At 46.9% G+C, this 25,411-nt stretch overlaps 1 protein-coding gene across 1 annotated transcript in view; it reads left to right on the forward strand.

Moving 5' to 3' along the window:
* The first annotated feature begins 10,917 nt into the window (after positions 1–10,917).
* The window catches only part of LOC106593603 (tetraspanin-18B), a 252,528-nt gene continuing 238,034 nt past the window's right edge, over positions 10,918–25,411 (forward strand). The window contains exon 1 of the mRNA XM_045689719.2: positions 10,918–11,319. The gene's annotated coding sequence lies outside the window, so the exon portion shown is untranslated. The remainder of the gene's footprint in view (positions 11,320–25,411) is intronic.

Consider the following 25,411-nt stretch of genomic DNA (forward strand, 5'->3'; position numbering starts at 1 on the left):
GACTCTGTACCGTAACACCCTGTATATAGCCTCCACATTGACTCTGTACCGTAACACCCTGTATATAGCCTCCACATTGACTCTGTACCGGTACCCCCTGTATATAGCCTCCACATTGACTCTGTACCGGTACCCCCTGTATATAGCCTCCACATTGACTCTGTACCGGTACCCCCTGTATATAGCCTCCACATTGACTCTGTACCGTAACACCCTGTATATAGCCTCCACATTGACTCTGTACCGTAACACCCTGTATATAGCCTCCACATTGACTCTGTACCGGTACCCCCTGTATATAGCCTCCACATTGACTCTGTACCGGTACCCCCTGTATATAGCCTCCACATTGACTCTGTACCGGTACCCCCTGTATATTGCCTCCACATTGACTGTGTACCGGTACCCCCTGTATATAGCCTCGTCATTGACTCTGTGCTGTAACACCCTGTATATAGCCTCCACATTGACTCTATACCGGTACCCCCTGTATATAGCCTCCACATTGACTCTGTACCGGTACCCCCTGTATATAGCCTCCACATTGACTCTGTACTGTAACACCCTGTATATAGCCTCCACATTGACTCTGTACCGTAACACCCTGTATATAGCCTCCACATTGACTCTGTACCGGTACCCCCTGTATATAGCCTCCACATTGACTCTGTACCGGTACCCCCTGTATATAGCCTCCACATTGACTCTGTACCGGTACCCCCCTGTATATAGCATCCACATTGACTCTGTACCGGTACCTCCTGTATATAGCCTCCACATTGACTCTGTACTGGTACCCCCTGTATATAGCCTCCACATTGACTCTGTACCGGTACCCCCTGTATATAGCCTCCACATTGACTCTGTACCGGTACCCCCTGTATATTGCCTCCACATTGACTGTGTACCGGTACCCCCTGTATATAGCCTCCTCATTGACTCTGTACTGTAACACCCTGTATATAGCCTCCACATTGACTCTATACCGGTACCCCTGTATATAGCCTCCACATTGACTCTGTAACGGTACCCCCTGTATATAGCCTCCACATTGACTCTGTACCGTAACACCCTGTATATAGCCTCCACATTGACTCTGTACCGTAACACCCTGTATATAGCCTCCAATTTGACTCTGTACCGGTACCCCCTGTATATAGCCTCCACATTGACTCTGTACCGGTACCCCCTGTATATAGCCTCCACATTGACTCTGTACCGGTACACCCCTGTATATAGCCTCCACATTGACTCTGTACCGGTACCTCCTGTATATAGCCTCCACATTGACTCTGTACCGGTACCCCCTGTATATAGCCTCCACATTGACTCTGTACCGGTACCCCCTGTATATAGCCTCCACATTGACTGTGTACCGGTACCCCCTGTATATAGCCTCGTCATTGACTCTGTGCTGTAACACCCTGTATATAGCCTCCACATTGACTCTATACCGGTACCCCCTGTATATAGCCTCCACATTGACTCTGTACCGGTACCCCCTGTATATAGCCTCCACATTGACTCTGTACTGTAACACCCTGTATATAGCCTCCACATTGACTCTGTACCGTAACACCCTGTATATAGCCTCCACATTGACTCTGTACCGGTACCCCCTGTATATAGCCTCCACATTGACTCTGTACCGGTACCCCCTGTATATAGCCTCCACATTGACTCTGTACCGGTACCCCCTTGTATATAGCATCCACATTGACTCTGTACCGGTACCTCCTGTATATAGCCTCCACATTGACTCTGTACTGGTACCCCCTGTATATAGCCTCCACATTGACTCTGTACCGGTACCCCCTGTATATAGCCTCCACATTGACTCTGTACCGGTACCCCCTGTATATTGCCTCCACATTGACTGTGTACCGGTACCCCCTGTATATAGCCTCCTCATTGACTCTGTACTGTAACACCCTGTATATAGCCTCCACATTCACTCTATACCGGTATCCCTGTATATAGCCTCCACATTGACTCTGTAACGGTACCCCCTGTATATAGCCTCCACATTGACTCTGTACCGTAACACCCTGTATATAGCCTCCACATTGACTCTGTACCGTAACACCCTGTATATAGCCTCCACATTGACTCTGTACCGGTACCCCCTGTATATAGCCTCCACATTGACTCTGTACCGGTACCCCCTGTATATAGCCTCCACATTGACTCTGTACCGGTACCCCCCTGTATATAGCCTCCACATTGACTCTGTACCGGTACCTCCTGTATATAGCCTCCACATTGACTCTGTACCTTTACCCCCTGTATATAGCCTCCACATTGACTCTGTACCGGTACCCCCTGTATATAGCCTCCACATTGACTCTGTACCGTAACACCCTGTATATAGCCTCCAATTTGACTCTGTACCGGTACCCCCTGTATATAGCCTCCACATTGACTCTGTACCGGTACACCCCTGTATATAGCCTCCACATTGACTCTATACCGGTACCTCCTGTATATAGCCTCCACATTGACTCTGTACCGGTACCCCCTGTATATAGCCTCCACATTGACTCTGTACCGGTACCCCCTGTATATAGCCTCCACATTGACTCTGTACCGGTACCCCCTGTATATAGCCTCCACATTGACTCTATACCGGTACCCCCTGTATATAGCCTCCACATTGACTCTGTACCGTAACACCCTGTATATAGCCTCCACATTGACTCTGTACCGTAACACCCTGTATATAGCCTCCACATTGACTCTGTACCGGTACCCCCTGTATATAGCCTCCACATTGACTCTGTACCGGTACCCCCTGTATATAGCCTCCACATTGACTCTGTACCGGTACCCCCTGTATATAGCCTCCACATTGACTCTGTACCGTAACACCCTGTATATAGCCTCCACATTGACTCTGTACCGTAACACCCTGTATATAGCCTCCACATTGACTCTGTACCGGTACCCCCTGTATATAGCCTCCACATTGACTCTGTACCGGTACCCCCTGTATATAGCCTCCACATTGACTCTGTACCGGTACCCCCTGTATATAGCCTCCACATTGACTCTGTACCGGTACACCCCTGTATATAGCCTCCACATTGACTCTGTACCGGTACCTCCTGTATATAGCCTCCACATTGACTCTGTACCGTAACACCCTGTATATAGCCTCCACATTGACTCTGTACCGTAACACCCTGTATATAGCCTCCAATTTGACTCTGTACCGGTACCCCCTGTATATAGCCTCCACATTGACTCTGTACCGGTACCCCCTGTATATAGCCTCCACATTGACTCTGTACCGGTACACCCCTGTATATAGCCTCCACATTGACTCTGTACCGGTACCTCCTGTATATAGCCTCCACATTGACTCTGTACCGGTACCCCCTGTATATAGCCTCCACATTGACTCTGTACCGGTACCCCCTGTATATAGCCTCCACATTGACTGTGTACCGGTACCCCCTGTATATAGCCTCGTCATTGACTCTGTGCTGTAACACCCTGTATATAGCCTCCACATTGACTCTATACCGGTACCCCCTGTATATAGCCTCCACATTGACTCTGTACCGGTACCCCCTGTATATAGCCTCCACATTGACTCTGTACTGTAACACCCTGTATATAGCCTCCACATTGACTCTGTACCGTAACACCCTGTATATAGCCTCCACATTGACTCTGTACCGGTACCCCCTGTATATAGCCTCCACATTGACTCTGTACCGGTACCCCCTGTATATAGCCTCCACATTGACTCTGTACCGGTACCCCCTTGTATATAGCATCCACATTGACTCTGTACCGGTACCTCCTGTATATAGCCTCCACATTGACTCTGTACTGGTACCCCCTGTATATAGCCTCCACATTGACTCTGTACCGGTACCCCCTGTATATAGCCTCCACATTGACTCTGTACCGGTACCCCCTGTATATTGCCTCCACATTGACTGTGTACCGGTACCCCCTGTATATAGCCTCCTCATTGACTCTGTACTGTAACACCCTGTATATAGCCTCCACATTCACTCTATACCGGTATCCCTGTATATAGCCTCCACATTGACTCTGTAACGGTACCCCCTGTATATAGCCTCCACATTGACTCTGTACCGTAACACCCTGTATATAGCCTCCACATTGACTCTGTACCGTAACACCCTGTATATAGCCTCCACATTGACTCTGTACCGGTACCCCCTGTATATAGCCTCCACATTGACTCTGTACCGGTACCCCCTGTATATAGCCTCCACATTGACTCTGTACCGGTACCCCCCTGTATATAGCCTCCACATTGACTCTGTACCGGTACCTCCTGTATATAGCCTCCACATTGACTCTGTACCTTTACCCCCTGTATATAGCCTCCACATTGACTCTGTACCGGTACCCCCTGTATATAGCCTCCACATTGACTCTGTACCGTAACACCCTGTATATAGCCTCCAATTTGACTCTGTACCGGTACCCCCTGTATATAGCCTCCACATTGACTCTGTACCGGTACACCCCTGTATATAGCCTCCACATTGACTCTATACCGGTACCTCCTGTATATAGCCTCCACATTGACTCTGTACCGGTACCCCCTGTATATAGCCTCCACATTGACTCTGTACCGGTACCCCCTGTATATAGCCTCCACATTGACTCTGTACCGGTACCCCCTGTATATAGCCTCCACATTGACTCTATACCGGTACCCCCTGTATATAGCCTCCACATTGACTCTGTACCGTAACACCCTGTATATAGCCTCCACATTGACTCTGTACCGTAACACCCTGTATATAGCCTCCACATTGACTCTGTACCGGTACCCCCTGTATATAGCCTCCACATTGACTCTGTACCGGTACCCCCTGTATATAGCCTCCACATTGACTCTGTACCGGTACCCCCTGTATATAGCCTCCACATTGACTCTGTACCGTAACACCCTGTATATAGCCTCCACATTGACTCTGTACCGTAACACCCTGTATATAGCCTCCACATTGACTCTGTACCGGTACCCCCTGTATATAGCCTCCACATTGACTCTGTACCGGTACCCCCTGTATATAGCCTCCACATTGACTCTGTACCGGTACCCCCTGTATATTGCCTCCACATTGACTGTGTACCGGTACCCCCTGTATATAGCCTCGTCATTGACTCTGTGCTGTAACACCCTGTATATAGCCTCCACATTGACTCTATACCGGTACCCCCTGTATATAGCCTCCACATTGACTCTGTACCGGTACCCCCTGTATATAGCCTCCACATTGACTCTGTACTGTAACACCCTGTATATAGCCTCCACATTGACTCTGTACCGTAACACCCTGTATATAGCCTCCACATTGACTCTGTACCGGTACCCCCTGTATATAGCCTCCACATTGACTCTGTACCGGTACCCCCTGTATATAGCCTCCACATTGACTCTGTACCGGTACCCCCCTGTATATAGCATCCACATTGACTCTGTACCGGTACCTCCTGTATATAGCCTCCACATTGACTCTCTACTGGTACCCCCTGTATATAGCCTCCACATTGACTCTGTACCGGTACCCCCTGTATATAGCCTCCACATTGACTCTGTACCGGTACCCCCTGTATATTGCCTCCACATTGACTGTCTACCGGTACCCCCTGTATATAGCCTCCTCATTGACTCTGTACTGTAACACCCTGTATATAGCCTCCACATTGACTCTATACCGGTACCCCTGTATATAGCCTCCACATTGACTCTGTAACGGTACCCCCTGTATATAGCCTCCACATTGACTCTGTACCGTAACACCCTGTATATAGCCTCCACATTGACTCTGTACCGTAACACCCTGTATATAGCCTCCACATTGACTCTGTACCGGTACCCCCTGTATATAGCCTCCACATTGACTCTGTACCGGTACCCCCTGTATATAGCCTCCACATTGACTCTGTACCGGTACCCCCCTGTATATAGCCTCCACATTGACTCTGTACCGGTACCTCCTGTATATAGCCTCCACATTGACTCTGTACCTTTACCCCCTGTATATAGCCTCCACATTGACTCTGTACCGGTACCCCCTGTATATAGCCTCCACATTGACTCTGTACCGTAACACCCTGTATATAGCCTCCACATTGACTCTGTACCGTAACACCCTGTATATAGCCTCCAATTTGACTCTGTACCGGTACCCCCTGTATATAGCCTCCACATTGACTCTGTACCGGTACCCCCTGTATATAGCCTCCACATTGACTCTGTACCGGTACACCCCTGTATATAGCCTCCACATTGACTCTGTACCGGTACCTCCTGTATATAGCCTCCACATTGACTCTGTACCGGTACCCCCTGTATATAGCCTCCACATTGACTCTGTACCGGTACCCCCTGTATATAGCCTCCACATTGACTCTGTACCGGTACCCCCTGTATATAGCCTCCACATTGACTCTATACCGGTACCCCCTGTATATAGCCTCCACATTGACTCTGTACCGTAACACCCTGTATATAGCCTCCACATTGACTCTGTACCATAACACCCTGTATATAGCCTCCACATTGACTCTGTACCGGTACCCCCTGTATATAGCCTCCACATTGACTCTGTACCGGTACCCCCTGTATATAGCCTCCACATTGACTCTGTACCGGTACCCCCTGTATATAGCCTCCACATTGACTCTGTACCGTAACACCCTGTATATAGCCTCCACATTGACTCTGTACCGTAACACCCTGTATATAGCCTCCACATTGACTCTGTACCGGTACCCCCTGTATATAGCCTCCACATTGACTCTGTACCGGTACCCCCTGTATATAGCCTCCACATTGACTCTGTACCGGTACCCCCCTGTATATAGCCTCCACATTGACTCTGTACCGGTACCTCCTGTATATAGCCTCCACATTGACTCTGTACCGCTACCCCCTGTATATAGCCTCCACATTGACTCTGTACCGCTACCCCCTGTATATAGCCTCCACATTGACTCTGTACCGGTACCCCCTGTATATAGCCTCCACATTGACTCTGTACCGGTACCCCCTGTATATAGCCTCCACATTGACTCTGTACCGGTACCTCCTGTATATAGCCTCCACATTGACTCTGTACCGTAACACCCTGTATATAGCCTCCACATTGACTCTGTACCGTAACACCCTGTATATAGCCTCCACATTGACTCTGTACCGGTACCCCCTGTATATAGCCTCCACATTGACTCTGTACCGGTACCCCCTGTATATAGCCTCCACATTGACTCTGTACCGGTACCCCCCTGTATATAGCCTCCACATTGACTCTGTACCGGTACCTCCTGTATATAGCCTCCACATTGACTCTGTACCGGTACCCCCTGTATATAACCTCCACATTGACTCTGTACCGGTACCCCCTGTATATAGCCTCCACATTGACTCTGTACCGGTACCCCCTGTATATAGCCTCCACATTGACTCTATACCGGTACCCCCTGTATATAGCCTCCACATTGACTCTGTACCGTAACCCCCTGTATATAGCCTCCACATTGACTCTGTACCGTAACACCCTGTATATAGCCTCCACATTGACTCTGTACCGGTACCCCCTGTATATAGCCTCCACATTGACTCTGTACCGGTACCCCCTGTATATAGCCTCCACATTGATTCTGTACCGGTACCCCCTGTATATAGCCTCCACATTGACTCTGTACCGGTACCTCCTGTATATAGCCTCCACATTGACTCTGTACTGGTACCCGCTGTATATAGCTTCCACATTGACTCTGTACCGGTACCCCCTGTATATAGCCTCCACATTGACTCTGTACCGGTACCCCCTGTATATAACCTCCACATTGACTCTGTACCGGTACCCCCTGTATATAGCCTCCACATTGACTCTGTACCGGTACCCCCTGTATATAGCCTCCACATTGACTCTATACCGGTACCCCCTGTATATAGCCTCCACATTGACTCTGTACCGTAACACCCTGTATATAGCCTCCACATTGACTCTGTACCGTAACACCCTGTATATAGCCTCCACATTGACTCTGTACCGGTACCCCCTGTATATAGCCTCCACATTGACTCTGTACCGGTACCCCCTGTATATAGCCTCCACATTGATTCTGTACCGGTACCCCCTGTATATAGCCTCCACATTGACTCTGTACCGGTACCTCCTGTATATAGCCTCCACATTGACTCTGTACTGGTACCCCCTGTATATAGCTTCCACATTGACTCTGTACCGGTACCCCCTGTATATAGCCTCCACATTGACTCTGTACCGGTACCCCCTGTATATAGCCTCCACATTGACTCTGTACTGTAACACCCTGTATATAGCCTCCACATTGACTCTGTACCGTAACACCCTGTATATAGCCTCCACATTGACTCTGTACCGGTACCCCCTGTATATAGCCTCCACATTGACTCTGTACCGGTACCCCCTGTATATAGCCTCCACATTGACTCTGTACCGGTACCCCCCTGTATATAGCATCCACATTGACTCTGTACCGGTACCTCCTGTATATAGCCTCCACATTGACTCTGTACTGGTACCCCCTGTATATAGCCTCCACATTGACTCTGTACCGGTACCCCCTGTATATAGCCTCCACATTGACTCTGTACCGGTACCCCCTGTATATTGCCTCCACATTGACTGTGTACCGGTACCCCCTGTATATAGCCTCCTCATTGACTCTGTACTGTAACACCCTGTATATAGCCTCCACATTGACTCTATACCGGTACCCCTGTATATAGCCTCCACATTGACTCTGTAACGGTACCCCCTGTATATAGCCTCCACATTGACTCTGTACCGTAACACCCTGTATATAGCCTCCACATTGACTCTGTACCGTAACACCCTGTATATAGCCTCCACATTGACTCTGTACCGGTACCCCCTGTATATAGCCTCCACATTGACTCTGTACCGGTACCCCCTGTATATAGCCTCCACATTGACTCTGTACCGGTACCCCCCTGTATATAGCCTCCACATTGACTCTGTACCGGTACCTCCTGTATATAGCCTCCACATTGACTCTGTACCTTTACCCCCTGTATATAGCCTCCACATTGACTCTGTACCGGTACCCCCTGTATATAGCCTCCACATTGACTCTGTACCGTAACACCCTGTATATAGCCTCCACATTGACTCTGTACCGTAACACCCTGTATATAGCCTCCAATTTGACTCTGTACCGGTACCCCCTGTATATAGCCTCCAAATTGACTCTGTACCGGTACCTCCTGTATATAGCCTCCACATTGACTCTGTACCGGTACCCCCTGTATATAGCCTCCACATTGACTCTGTACCGGTACCCCCTGTATATAGCCTCCACATTGACTCTGTACCGGTACCCCCTGTATATAGCCTCCACATTGACTCTGTACCGGTACCCCCTGTATATAGCCTCCACATTGACTCTGTACCGTAACACCCTGTATATAGCCTCCACATTGACTCTGTACCGTAACACCCTGTATATAGCCTCCACATTGACTCTGTACCGGTACCCCCTGTATATAGCCTCCACATTGACTCTGTACCAGTACCCCCTGTATATAGCCTCCACATTGACTCTGTACCGGTACCCCCCTGTATATAGCCTCCACATTGACTCTGTACCGGTACCTCCTGTATATAGCCTCCACATTGACTCTGTACCGCTACCCCCTGTATATAGCCTCCACATTGACTCTGTACCGCTACCCCCTGTATATAGCCTCCACATTGACTCTGTACCGGTACCCCCTGTATATAGCCTCCACATTGACTCTGTACCGGTACCCCCTGTATATAGCCTCCACATTGACTCTGTACCGGTACCTCCTGTATATAGCCTCCACATTGACTCTGTACCGGTACCCCCTGTATATAGCCTCCACATTGACTCTGTACCGGTACCCCCTGTATATAGCATCCACATTGACTCTGTACTGGTACCTCCTGTATATAGCCTCACTATTGTTATTTACTGCTGCTGTTTAATTATTTGTTACTTTTCTATTTTTCTATTTATTTGGTTACTTCAGTTTATTTTAGTAAATACTTTCTTAACACTTATTTTCCTACAAAATACATTGTTGGTTAAGGGCTTGTAAGTAAGCATTTCACTGTAAGGTCTACTACACCTGTTGTATTCAGCACATGTGACAAAATGAGGTGTAAACTGAGCTGCACTTCCTAACCTCCTGCCCAATGTATGACCATATTAGAGACACGTATTTCCCTCAGACTACAGAGACACACAAAGAATTCGAAAACAGATCCAATTTTGATAAACTCCCCTATCTACTGGGTGAAATACCACAGTGTGACATCACAGCAGCAAGATTTGTGACCTGTTGCCACACGAAAAGGTCAACTAGTGAAGAACAAACACCATTGTAAATACAACCTATATTTTTGTTTATTTATTTTCCCTTTTGAAATTTTAACTATTTGCACATCATTACAACACTGTATATATAAATAATATGACATTTAGAATGTCTTTATTCTTCTGGAACTTCTGTGAGTGTAATGTTTACTGTTAAATTTGTATTGTTTATTTCCCTTTTGTTTATTGTCCATTTCACTTGCTTTGGCAATGTAAACATATGTTTCCCATGCCAATAAAACTCCTTAAATTGAAATTGAATTGAATAATATAAAAGGGTGTTTTATTGCTTAGACTCAGGGGTGAGAATAGAGGGAGGGGAAGGTTAAACCAAGAGTCATGATCTGAAAGGAGGAAAACAACAGCGAGAGAGGTGATATGGTGTCGTAAATACCCTCCTGTCTCTTGAGTAGCCATGTGTGCTGGACCTTAGAACATCCACATGAAAGAAAAATATCACAAATGGATGAAATGTTATTTTGTATTATAGGCTACCAAGAACAAACGTTAAAGTTATTACGCATGATTTAGGTTCTACTGTATGCAACGAATGCCAATCAAAATAGTAGTTGAGTTGAAGCTGGCTCGAAGAAAAAGCCCTATTATTTGAAATGTTAACAATCGTAGTTTTTAGTGGGGGATGTGAGCGTCAGCTACTCTACCCCACCTTCGAGGTGAAGCGCTGCGCGTGTGGAACCGTGGACGGACACTTCAACCACAGAGACAACCTCTCCGTGAAGAATGAGCACAGAACTGAACTGAACGCTGTTGCTCCGCCCGTGGTATTGGATTTATCAGGGTTATTAGTGATTCCCAAGGACGGTGTCATAACATTTTGGATATATCTACTGGTTCGTGTTCTTGAAATGCTTTGAGAAACATATCCCACTTCTCTCGTTTCTATAAAGGGTAAGTTTAAGGCGCTCTCTCCAATTCAGTCCCACATTCTGTTCGTATTGAAAATGTCACGGAGTGATTCGAAATTGTATTTGCATTTAACTGTGACTTTGTATCCCACGTAATTTATTCAAGTATTTTCATTTTTGTTTTGTTACATCAAAACAGTATGGACACATTAGCTTCTGAAATTGATAGGCTCAAGCAAACAAAATGTTTTTATTCAGTGCTCAACGTTTTCTCTGTCTCAGAAACTCGGGAAGTTTTTGTTCAGCTTCCATCAATTTTGAAAGTAGGCTAATGCACGACTAAATGTGTCTGTTATTTATTTTTTAACTAGGCAAGTCAGTTAAGAAAAACATCTTATTTACAATGACAGCCTCGGAACAGTGGGTTAACTGTCTTGTTCAGGGGCAGAAGGACAGATTTTTACTTTGTCAGATCGGGGATTTGATCAAGCAACCTTTCGGGTTACTGGCCCAACGCTCTAACCACTAGGCTACCTGCTGGTTACTGGCCCAACGCTCTAACCACTAGGTTACCTGCTGGTTACTGGCACAACGCTCTAACGACTAGGTTACCTGCTGGTTACTGGCACAACGCTCTAACCACTAGTCTACCTGCTGGTTACTGACACAACGCTCTAACCACTAGGTTACCTGCTGGTTACTGGCACAACGCTCTAACCACTAGGCTACCTGCTGGTTACTGACCCAACACTCTAACCACTAGTCTACCTGCTGGTTACTGGCCCAACGCTCTAACCGCTAGTCTACCTGCTGGTTACTGGCCCAACGCTCTAACCGCTAGTCTACCTGCTGGTTACTGGCCCAACGCTCTAACCGCTAGGCTACCTGCTGGTTACTGGCCCAACGCTCTAACCGCTAGGCTACCTGCTGCTTACTGGCCCAACGCTCTAACCGCTAGGCTACTTGCTGGTTACTGGCCCAACGCTCTAACCGCTAGGCTACCTGCTGGTTACTGGCCCAACGCTCTAACCGCCTAGGCTACCTGCTGGTTACTGGCCCAACGCTCTAACCGCTAGACTACCTGCTGGTTACTGACCCAACGCTCTAACCGCTAGTCTACCTGCTGGTTACTGTCCCAACGCTCTAACCGCTAGGCTACCTGCTGGTTACTGTCCCAACGCTCTAACCGCTAGGCTACCTGCTGGTTACTGGCCCAACGCTCTAACCACTAGGCTACCTGCTGGTTACTGGCCCAACACTCTAACCACTAGGCTACCTGCTGGTTACTGGCCCAACACTCTAACCACTAGGCTACCTGTTGGTTACTGGCCCAACACTCTAAGCACTAGGCTACCTGCTGGTTACTGTCCCAACGCTCTAACCACTAGGCTACCTGCTGGTTACTGACCCAACGCTCTAACCACTAGACTATGTATTAACTGTATATTGCAAACCATAATGCCATAATGCCTGAAGACCAATAGGCTACTATTCTGATATGTTTCTTATTAGTCTCTCCCTACTTCATATGTGTCTGTACTATAGTAATGACATCAGGTAATAACATGGAATAACAGCAACGAGGGGTTGTAAGTGTCCTTACTGGGTTTGTGAAATAGTCTTTCCTGTCCTGGCCTCCTCTCACCAGCATACTGCAGCTTGTAGTCTACATTCAGCCATCACAAAGACAGCTGAAACCTATTGGTGAGGGAATCCCTTTTCAAACCAACACAGAGTCAGAGAGGGTCTGGGGTCAGAGAGGGTCTGGGGGTAGAGAGGGTCTGGGGTCAGAGAGGGTCTGGGGTCAGAGAGGGTCTGGGGTCAGAGAGGGTCTGGGATTAGAGAGGGTCTGAGGGTCCGGGGTTAGAGAGGGTCCGGGGTTAGAGAGGGTCCGGGGTTAGAGAGGGTCTGGAGTCAGAGAGGGTCTGGGGTTAGAGAGGGTCTGAGGGTCCGGGGTTAGAGAGGGTCCGAGGTTAGAGAGGGTCCGGGGTTAGAGAGGGTCTGGGGTTAGAGAGGGTCAGGGGTTAGAGAGGGTTCGCGGTTAGAGAGGGTCCGGGGTTAGAGAGGGATCGAGGTTAGAGAGCGTCCGGGGTTAGAGAGGGTCTGGGGTTAGAGAGGGTCTGAGGGTCCGGGGTTAGAGAGGGTCCGGGGTTAGAGAGGGTCTGGAGTCAGAGAGGGTCTGGGGTTAGAGAGGGTCTGAGGGTCCGGGGTTAGAGAGGGTCCGAGGTTAGAGAGGGTCCGGGGTTAGAGAGGGTCTGGGGTTAGAGAGGGTCAGGGGTTAGAGAGGGTTCGCGGTTAGAGAGGGTCCGGGGTTAGAGAGGGATCGAGGTTAGAGAGCGTCCGGGGTTAGAGAGGGTCTGGGGTTAGAGCGGGTCCGGGGTTAGGGAGGGTCTGGGGTTAGAGAGGGTCTGGGGTTAGAGAGGGTCTGAGGTTAGAGAGGGTCTGGGGTTAGAGAGGGTCTGAGGTTAGAGAGGGTCCGGGGTTAGAGAGGGTCTGAGGGTCTGGGGTTAGAGAGGGTCTGGGTTTGGGGGCGTTCAGGAGGCAAAGAGATTAACAGAATTGTATAGAGTGAGAGGTAAAGCTTATTGAAGAAGTAGAGGTATTGGGACAACATTTGAAGAGAGTTGAAGTAGAGGTATTGGGACAACACTTGAAGAGTGTTGAGGTATTGGGAGAAATGTTCAATTGACATAATATATACATACACTTTTCAATTCACATTATACTAACTTAAAGTAGGCTTGGTAGTTGAATGCTAAGCGTAGATATTTTTTTTTAACTAGGCAAGTCAGTTAAGAACAAATTCTTATTTTCAATGATGGCCTAGTGGGTAAACTGCCTTGTTCAGGGGCAGAATGACTGATTTGTACCTTGTCAGCTCTGGGATTCGATCTTGCAACCTTTCAGTTACTAGTCCAACGCTCTAACCACTAAGCTACGCTGCCGCCCCAAGAATTAACCATGCTTCATTTTCATCAATATCTTGCAAATCATTACAGGGAGAAAAAAAATTGCGACTGAAAAAGTTGTTAATTCACTGGGCAGTGTTAGAAAATATCCATTGAAGGGATAATTCACCCAAATGACAACATGTCATATTGGTTTCCTGACCCTGTAAGCAGTCTATGGACAAGGTATGACAGCAGTCCATGCTTTGGTTTAGTTTCCCTGGCACTGTTTCCACATGCTAACATTTTTAGCATTTGTGGCACAAATCCCATTCGAGTCATGGGACCGACATTAGCATTTTTCCGTGCATCAGGTCCAAATCATCTGAAAGTATGTGAAATTGATAGTGAAGCTCAACAAAGTCACTTATAGATGATTTGAATTTGATGCTCGAAAAATGCTAATATCGGTCCCATGACTTGAATGGGATTCGTGCCACAAATGCTAAAAATGTTAGCATGTGGAAACAGTGCCAGGGAAACTAAACCAAAGCATGGACTGCTGTCATACCTTGTCCATAGACTGCTTACAGGGTAAGGAAACCAATGTGTCATTTGGGTGAACCATCCCTTTAAGGTTCAAATCAAATCAAATGTGATTTTGGATGGTTTGGCATCAATTTCAGAGTAACCAGCTTTTACTGCAATTTCAGATAAAAACTTAATAAAACAAGTCTCTTATATAAGGAAAATGCCACATTTCAGGTGTTGCTCTGCTATTAATGCTTCCTCCCATGGGTGGTACAGTGTAGCTAGCTGCACCTAGAGCTGTAGACACTGCTTCCCAAATGGCATCATTTCCCCTACATAGTGCACTACTTTTAACCAGGACCCATAGGGTGGAATAGGATGCCATTTTGGAAACAAACCTGGTAGCTAGCTGCACCTGGAGCTGTAGACAGGCAGTAGAGCCTGGTAGAGTAATCAGATGGTTTAAGTCAATTACACACCGTGTCACTGCTTGGAACTCTCTGGAACACCCACAGCCGCTGAGACTTCATAGAGATCAGTAGCTGGAGAGTGTGTCTAGGCTTAGTGGGTGGGCGTACCAGCTGTAATAGTTGTTTGGGAATTTATCAATGCTGAAATCTCAGTTACAGTTATATCACAGACTGGAACTGTGATCCTTGTATGTATGGTCTAACTGAGTGGCTATAAAGGAGATGAAAGTCCAGTCCACCCCCGTATCCATTCTGCCAAGCCCCGACCCCTTCAGTATGTACAGATCTGGAACTACATACAGTGCTGATGGAAAGTATGTGAACGAACCCCTTGTGCAATTACAGATTTTTTTAAACGTTGTTTTTTTACCATGAAATCTTCATTTATTCAGATCCAGTCTTTTTAGTCTGACATAACAGGTTTATATTTACCAATACCATATGTTAATGTAGGAGAAATCATGTGTGTAGAAGGAAAATAACTTTAAAACAAGGAATTAATGCAGGTACAAAAAAATAAGTGAACCTCAAGTTGCATTGGGTTAAATCAAGTAGTTAAGTAGAATCAGGTGGGTCAATAATTGGGTACCAAATTAACCAATCAAAGGAGAGATGGTTAAGAAAAGAGTTTGGGCGGGACTCTGGTAATAGAGAGATCAGAAACCTGCTCAGTTTGGTGTTTACCCATCCAGGTGAATGTAAAGGACACCATGCAGAGAGGAAAGGAGATGGCCGAGGACATCAGGACGAGGGTAGTGAGAACACATCAGTCTGGGAGAAGGCTAGAAAATCATCTCAAAATGATTTGAGCTCCATCAGTCAGTCCACTGTGAGGCAAATACTTTACAAATGGAGAGCCTTTAACATGACAGCAACTCAGCCTAGAAGTGGAAGCCCACCCAAAATATCCCCAAGAGCCACAAGAACAATAATAAATCAGGTAAAAGCCAACCCAAACATAACATCTAGAGATTTGCAGACCTCCCTTGCTGCGTCTCAGGTAACTGTGCATGCTTCAACAATAAGGAGAACACTGAATCAAAATGCCATTCATGGTAGGGTTGCTAGGGAAGAAGGCTCTTCTGTCAAAAAATAACCAAACTGCCCGTCTTAACTTTGTCAGAAACCACCTGGACAAACCTGAAGAACCTGAAGTCCATTCTCTGGACTGTGCATCATGTCCAAAATTGACCTTTTTGGTCACAATCAACACCGCTATGTTTGGCGAAAACCCAACGCTGCCTACCACAAAAATAACAGAAAACCCAACGCTGCCTACCACCAAAATAACAGAAAATCCAACGCTGCCTACCACCAAAATAACAGAAAACCCAACGCTGCCTACCACCAAAATAACAGAAAACCCAACGCTGCCTACCACCAAAATAACAGAAAACCCAACACTGCCTACCACCAAAATAACCTTATCCCAACAGTCTTGCATGGTGGTGGGAATGTCAAGATCTGGGGCTGCTTTTCCTCCTCTGGATCTGGACGAGTCCACATTAACTTCGGGATCGGTGTCCCGTCCACAGGACGGTTGAGCTAACGTAGGCTAATACGATTAGCATGAGGTTGTAAGTGACAAGAACATTTCCCAGGACGTAGACATATCTGATATTGGCAGAAAGCTTAAATTCTTGTTAATCTAACTGCACGGTCCAATTTACAGTAGCTATTACAGTGAAAGAATACGATGCTATTGTTTGAGGAGAGTACACAATTTTGAACATGAAAAGTTATTAATAAACAAATTAGGCACATTTGGGCAGTCTTGATACAAAACGTTGAACAGAAATGCAATGGTTTGTTGGATCAGTCTAAAACGTTGCACATACACTGCTGCCCTCTGGTGGCCAAAATCTAAATTGCACCTGGGCTGGAATAATACATTATGGCCTTTCTCTTGCATTTCAAAGTTGAAGGGGAAAAAAAGAACGGTTGGTTTTTTCTTTGTATTATCTTTTACCAGATCTATTGTGTTATATTTTCCTACATTTCATTCACATTTCCACAAACGACAAAGTGTTTCCTTTCAAATGGTACCAAGAATATACATATCCTTGCTTCAGGGCCTGAGCTACAGGCAGTTAGATTTGTGTATGTCATTTTAGGCGAAAATTGAAAAAAGTGGCGGATCCTTATTAAGGGAACCATGAATTCGAAAGTATACCAGGAGATTCAGAACGTCAGGCCATCAGTCAAGGAGCTAAAGCTGGGCTGAAAATGGGTCTTCCAACAAGACAATGACACATGGTCCCGGGTGGCTCAGTTGGTAGAGCATGGTGTTTGCAATGCCAGGGTTGTGGGTTTGTTTCCCATGGGGGACCAGTATGGAAAAAAATATATATATATGTATGAAATGTATGCATTCACTACTGTAAGTTGCTCTGGATAAGAGTGTCTGCTAAATGACTAAAATGTAAATGTACACAAAGCATTCAAGCAAATCTACCAAAGAATGGCTTAGGAGAAAGAAGATTTGTGTTTTGGATTGTCAAAGTCCTGACCTAAATCCAATGGAGATGCTGTGGCAGGACCTGAAGCAGGCAGTTCATGCCAGACACCCCTCAAACCTCACTCAATTGGCTGAGTTCTGTAACAAGGAGTGGGCAAAAATCCTTCAAAACAAATCTCGGAGACTGATTACTGGCTATAGGAGACGTTTATTCCAAGTTATTGCTGCTAATGGAGGTACCACAAGCTATTGACTGAAGGGGTTCACATATTTTTGCACACATCAAATCTGAGTTTAATCTGAGTCTAACCACTTTTGATAAATAAACAATGAAAATATATCATATTTTTTTGTTTCTGTCATTTACTTAATGTCTTTATTACGAATTGGGGTTTAGATAAGGATTTTATGTTTATTTTAATATTTTATAGCAACATAATGACCAGCCCTGTAGGGTTCACATAGTTTCAAGCAGCACTGTAGGTGTATAGCAACACTGTGGAAGCCACCCAACGTCCTTTGGAAGTCGAGGTGACGTCTACCTGTCAACAAGTGGTCATAAACCCTTCATTCTTTCTCAAAACATATTTGATCTTTATTTAACTAGGCAAGTCAGCTAAGAACAATTTCTTATTTTCAATGATGGCCTAGGAACAGTGGGTTAACTGCCTTGTTCAGGGGCAGAACAACAGATTAGTACCATGTCAGCTCAGTGATTTGATCTTGCAACCTTTTGGTTACTAGTCCAACGCTCTAACCACTAGTCTACCTGCGCCCCGATCATGTCTCAAAACACATGATCATTGTTTGTGAGTGGCTCTGACTGTCTTTCACCCAGGATGACCAAAATGTCCTTTGACAATTAACGAGCTTTCCAGAGAGCAACCAGAGACCTTGTGTTTTTGGTCCTCTAATGGTCTTTAGGCTTTGTGATTGATAGCTACATTTACTTTCAGCTGACAAGCAAATACATTTTCTACATGAAAAGAGCGAAACCCATTGATCGACAGTTGATGGACACGACAGGCATTAGTCGTAAAACAAAATAAATTCCAAAATAAACATCTGAATGAAACAACAACAACAAAAGGCTCTAGTTCATTTATTTGACAGATGGATGTGAAACGTGTCTCTGTGAGGGTTTACAGATGGATACATGTCCTCTGTTATCTTCTACAGAGTCTTCTATATTCACATTCTTCTGAATAGGGCTGCTGTCAGTCATAGTTATGTTGAAATTACCATGGTTAATTAGTTGAGCAGCTCTTTTGGCAGCAGGCATAACTACAGAGCCGTACACAGACCCCTTTTGGGGGGGCACCCTGAAACAGTTTTTTTCCTGCAACCGTGGTAACGGGCTGGTTGATCAATTCTGAGAAGAAGAAGAGGTGAAATCAGCCCAATCTGATGAGGGAAGTATTCAGCTAAACTATTTTAGAACTGGACCAACACAATTCCAGTCAAACTAGAAGATTGTAAGAAATACTGTATCCTACCATTACTATATCAACCCAACTCCATGTGTTGCCACTATCATGTGGTTTAAAACATTTTTGATCCGCGACCCTCAAAAAGGAGTGTTAAAAAATGAAGAACCAGCAGAATCAACTAGGGATATGTCACATCACTTCTCTGTAGTCCAGAACCAGCAGAATCAACTAGGGATATGTCACATCACTTCTCTGTAGTCCAGAACCAGCAGAATCAACTAGGGATATGTCACGTCACTTCTCTGTAGTCCAGAACCAGCAGAATCAACTAGGGATATGTCACTTCACTTCTCTGGAGTCCAGAATCAACTAGGGATATGTCACGTCATTTCTCTGTAGTCCAGAATCAACTAGGGATATATCACGTCACTTCTCTGGAGTCCAGAACCAGCAGAATCAACTAGGGATATGTCACGTCACTTCTCTGGAGTCCAGAACCAGCAGAATCAACTAGGGATATGTCACGTCACTTCTCTGGAGTCCAGAATCAACTAGGGATATGTCACGTCACTTCTCTGGAGTCCAGAATCAACTAGGGATATGTCACGTCACTTCTCTGGAGTCCAGAATCAACTAGGGATATGTCACGTCGCTTCTCTGTAGTCCAGAACCAGCAGAATCAACTAGGGATATGTCACGTCACTTTTCTGGAGTCCAGAATCAACTAGGGATATGTCACGTCACTTCTCTGTAGTCCAGAACCAGCAGAATCAACTAGGGATATGTCACGTCACTTCTCTGGAGTCCAGAACCAGCAGAATCAACTAGGGATATGTCACGTCACTTCTCTGGAGTCCAGAACCAGCAGAATCACACGGCGCAGGCTACTTCTAGCGGAGGTTATAGGATTGGATGGAAGGCACGATGGTAAACGGAGGTCTACTCTGTTTTAGCCAGGCAAAACTGGAAGAAAAGAAACAAGTTCTTTCTGGTCACTAATTTGGATAGGTTAGTGCTATTCGGGATCCTTGGGACATCCATACCCTAAACCTAACCCCTACCACCTTTACGCGCCAATGCTGATGACTGGTCAACAATCAAGACGTGCAACGTTTTGGTTCTGAAGCACAGATGAGAAAGTTCAGAACAACAACAAAAACAACAAAAAATATATTTTTTTTTACTTAATTTTGGGGGAATTTATACCACTCCAGAAAGAGAACTTTGGAGACTGGAAGGGTAAAGGGACATGTGCTCTGATCAGGTAGATCCTGTCTGGTCCTGTCCTCTAAACAACATGACATGTGCTCTGCTCAGGTAGATCCTGTCTGGTCCTGTCCTCTTAACAACATGACATGTGCTCTGCTCAGGTAGATCCTGTCCTCTAAACAACATGACATGTGCTCTGCTCTGCTCAGGTAGATCCTGTCTAGTCCTGTCCTCTTAACAACATGACATGTGCTCTGCTCAGGTAGATCCTGTCTGGTCCTGTCCTCTTAACAACATGACATGTGTTTGATCAAAACAATAACAACATCGTTTTCTTGGCACATTATTTTCCACTACAGATCCATAAATACTTTTTAAGAAAGACCATTGTTTGATTATGAGTTATAAGTTACCACAATGATGTTCTTTCTTTTAGAACACCAATTTACCAAGCCTGGTTAAAAGGAGGGCAATTTTCAATTTAAACAACAATAAAGTTTGAAGTTTAACAATGGTGCATGCAGAATTCAGTCTGCTTTAATTCAATGAAACCACGACTACAGTTTACCTTGAAAGAAACCACTCAGACTCTGTGGTGAAACAGAAAGAGGTGGACCATTTAACACCACTCAGACTCTGTGGTGAAGCAGAAAGAGGTGGACCAGTGAACACCACTCAGACTCTGTGGTGAAGCAGAAAGAGGTGGACCAGTGAACACCACTCAGACTCTGTGGTGAAGCAGAAAGAGGTGGACCAGTGAACACCACTCAGACTCTGTGGTGAAGCAGAAAGAGGTGGACCAGTGAACACCACTCAGACTCTGTGTTGAAGCAGAAAGAGGTGGACCAGTAAACACCACTCAGACTCTGGTGAAGCAGGAAGTGGTGGACCAGTGAACACCACTCAGATCCTGTGGTGAAGCAGGAAGAGGTGGACCAGTGAACACCACAGGTGTCTCTCTTCACGGCCGGCCCTCTCCATTGACAAGCCCACCGTTTCCTGCTGCTGAGAGCTCATTAGGCCACAGGCTATGTCACAAATGGCATCATATTCCCTACGTAGTGCACGCTGGGCCTTGGTCAAAAGTAGTGCACTATTTAGGAAAAATATGGTGCCTTTTGGGACACACAAACAGTGAAAGGGAAAGGGGACTGTTTTTTTGTTGTTGTCTGTGTTCAACAGCATGTGTGAACTTGACATACTAGCCATATTATCATGCCATGTCCAGGTGTAGCTCCTAGCTGGGGGTCAGGGGTCAGAGTGCGTCACCATGGAAGAGAGTGTAGAGCCTGAGGTCAGGGGTTATGGTGAGTCACCATGGAAGACAGTGTAGAGCCAGGGGTCAGGGGTCATGGTGAGTCACCATGGAAGAGAGTGTAGAGCCTGGGGTCAGGGGTTATGGTGAGTCATCATGGAAGAGAGTGTAGAGCCAGGGGTCAGGGGTTATGGTGAGTCATCATGGAAGAGAGTGTAGAGCCAGGGGTCAGGGGTTATGGTGAGTCACCATGGAAGAGAGTGTAGAGCCAGGGGTCAGGGGTCATGGTGAGTCACGTGATCAGTCCATCTGTCCCTTTCCTTCCTCTTGCAGTATGACAATAAGATTCTGCTTGTATCCCAAATGGCTAACTATTCCCTATGTAGTGCACCACACACACACACACACACACACACACACACACACACACACACACACACACACACACACACACACACACACACACCCTGATCAATAGCAGTGCACAACATAGTGGACAGGATGCCATTGAGGACAGAGTCTGTTCTATTGTTGGATCACAGTGTGGTCTCATTCTGCCAGCCTGGACCAGAACAGCAGAGCCCTGTAGGGGTTGAGGGCCTAAAAGACCGTCTGGCAATTAGTTTGTTCCCCTCCTGCCAGGCCAGGGCAGGGGGACAAGCTCCTGCTACGCTGGCTGATCCAACCAGACCTCAGGGTTCAAGGACTTGAAAGAGAACGAATACTGTTTGAACCCAGGTTTGCAGCCAACACAGGCGGGGAACAGGGACTAGGCTAGGCAGACAGGTTTCCTGCAGACTGGCAGGACTAATGCAGACAGGGCTCCTGCAGACTGGCAGGACTAATGCAGGCAGGTCTCCTGCAGACTGGCAGGACTAATGCAGACAGGGAGTCAGGGACAAGGCAGGACTAATGCAGACAGGGAGTCAGGGACAAGGCAGGGCTAATGCAGACAGGGAGTCAGGGACAAGGCAGGACTAATGCAGACAGGGGGTCAGGGACAAGGCAGGACTAATGCAGACAGGGAGTGAGGGACAAGGCAGGACTAATGCAGACAGGGAGTCAGGGACAAGGCAAGACTAATGCAGGCAGGTCTCCTGCAGACTGGCAGGACTAATGCAGACAGGTTTCCTGCAGACTGGCAGGACTAATGCAGACAGGGAGTCAGGGACAAGGCAGGACTAATGCAGACAGGGAGTCAGGGACAAGGCAGGACTAATGCAGACAGGGAGTCAGGGACAAGGCAGGGCTAATGCAGACAGGGAGTCAGGGACAAGGCAGGGCTAATGCAGACAGGGAGTCAGGGACAAGGCAGGGCTAATGCAGACAGGGGGTCAGGGACAAGGCAGGACTAATGCAGACAGGGAGTCAGGGACAAGGCAGGACTAATGCAGACAGGGAGTCAGGGACAAGGCAGGACTGAGGGAAACAGGCTGTTACAGGGACTGGGAGTGGGCTGCAGCTGGGAGGAGAGACCTTGACCCTGGGAACGGTGGTGAGCGAGATAAGAGATTTCCTGAGATCTACTTCCTAATTGTTGTGAACAACACTTAGCAAGTGGAGATTTGAGGAGTGTTTTTGAGTGGTGGTAACTTTCCAGATATGTTTTCTGAAGATGGAAGGACCACATCTTAAAATGTATTCACAGATCCTGATGAAGGCTGTTGTAGCTGGAACGTAACCAGTTTATTATGTTGAATGTATTGAAAATGTTCAGTCTGATTAATACGCTTTTTGCACAGGTCAGTAGTGCCTTCTGTCACAGATTGCTAGGTTTCTGATATACAGTACTTTAATAAACATATCACCATTAAACACATATATCAATGATCCCCCAAACCAAAAGTGTGTGAAGGTTCTCTTCTCTCTCCTGCTCTCTCTCTCTTTCCCTCTCTCTCCCTTAGCGTTCTCTCTCTTCCTCTCTCTCCCTTAGCCCTCTCTCTCTCCCTCTCTCTCCCTTAGCGTTCTCTCTCTTCCTCTCTCTCCCTTAGCCCTCTCTCTCTCCCTCTCTCTCCCTTAGCTCTCTCTCTCTCTCTTCCTCTCTCTCTCTCTCCCTTAGCCCTCTCTCTCTCTCTCCCTCTCTCTTTCCCTTTAGCCCTCTCTCTCTCTCTCTCCCTCTCTCTTTCCCTCTATCCCTTAGCTCTCTCTTTCTCTCTCCTGCTCGCTCCCTCTCCCTCTCTCTCTCCCTCTCCCTCTCCCTCTCTCTCCCTTAGCCCTCTCTCTCTCCCTCTCCCTCTCCCTCTCTCTCCCTTAGCCCTCTCTCTCTCCCTCTCCCTCTCTCTCCCTTAGCCCTCTCTCTCTCCCTCTCCATATCTCTCCCTTAGCCCTCTCTCCCTCTCCCTCTCTCTCCCTTAGCCCTCTCTCTCTCTCTCTCCCTTAGCTCTCTCTCTCCCTCTATCCCTTAGTCCTCTCTCTCTCCCTCTCTCTCCCTTAGCCCTCTCTCTCTCTCTCTCTCTCTCTCCCTCTATCCCTTAGCTCTCTCTCTGTTAATGAGAAATTGATATGACGGAGTGATAGTCAGCACGGGAGGAGGAAAGGAGGGATATGGAAATAAACCAACCTCCCTGATGCTTAATACCCTTAATAGTGTTGATGAAACGTCTGTCCTGTGCTTTAACTCAGCAGCCTCTTGTCATGGATATTATTTGACTGAGGAACAGAAGATTAATGCTGTGTGGCTCTTTCAAGGTCTCCTAAATCTAATGAGATTAAATTAATCCAAATTGAATTAAAAGCAGATGGTCACTGCCCCCCGTCCCCCCCACGGAACTGTCCCGACCCCCCTACCCCCTCCTATAGGACTGTCCTCTGAACCCCTTACCCCCCACGGAACTGTCCCCCTCCAGCCAACACTACAGCATCCCAGTACAGGCTATAGAACCCCTCCACCACAACAACAACAGAACCCCAGTACAGACTATAGAACCCCTCCACCACAACAACAGAACCCCAGTACAGGCTATAGAACCCCTCCACCACAACAACAACAGAACCCCAGTACAGGCTATAGAACCCCTCCACCACAACAACAGAACCCCAGTACAGGCTATAGAACCCCTCCACCACAACAACAGAACCCCAGTAGAGGCTATAGAACCCCTCCACCACAACAACAACAGAACCCCAGTACAGGTTATAGAACCCCTCCACCACAACAACAGAACCCCAGTACAGACTATAGAACTCCTCCACCACAACAACAACAGAACCCCAGTACAGACTATAGAACCCCTCCACCACAACAACAACAGAACCCCAGAACAGACTATAGAACCCCTCCACCACAACAACAGAACCCCAGAACAGACTATAGAACCCCTCCACCACAACAACAGAACCCCAGTACAGACTATAGAACCCCTCCACCACAACAACAGAACCCCAGTACAGGCTATAGAACCCCTCCACCACAACAACAACAGAACCCCAGTACAGACTATAGAACCCCTCCACCACAACAACAGAACCCCAGTACAGGCTATAGAACCCCTCCACCACAACAACAGAACCCCAGTAGAGGCTATAGAACCCCTCCACCACAACAACAACAGAACCCCAGTACAGGTTATAGAACCCCTCCACCACAACAACAGAACCCCAGTACAGGCTATAGAACCCCTCCACCACAACAACAGAACCCCAGTACAGACTATAGAACTCCTCCACCACAACAACAACAGAACCCCAGTACAGACTATAGAACCCCTCCACCACAACAACAACAGAACCCCAGAACAGACTATAGAACCCCTCCACCACAACAACAGAACCCCAGAACAGACTATAGAACCCCTCCACCACAACAACAGAACCCCAGTACAGACTATAGAACCCCTCCACCACAACAACAGAACCCCAGTACAGACTATAGAACCCCTCCACCAGAACAACAGA

This window comes from Salmo salar, chromosome 11, assembly GCF_965601325.2.
Source record: "Salmo salar chromosome 11, fSalSal1, whole genome shotgun sequence".
Taxonomy (NCBI): Eukaryota; Metazoa; Chordata; class Actinopteri; order Salmoniformes; family Salmonidae; genus Salmo; species Salmo salar.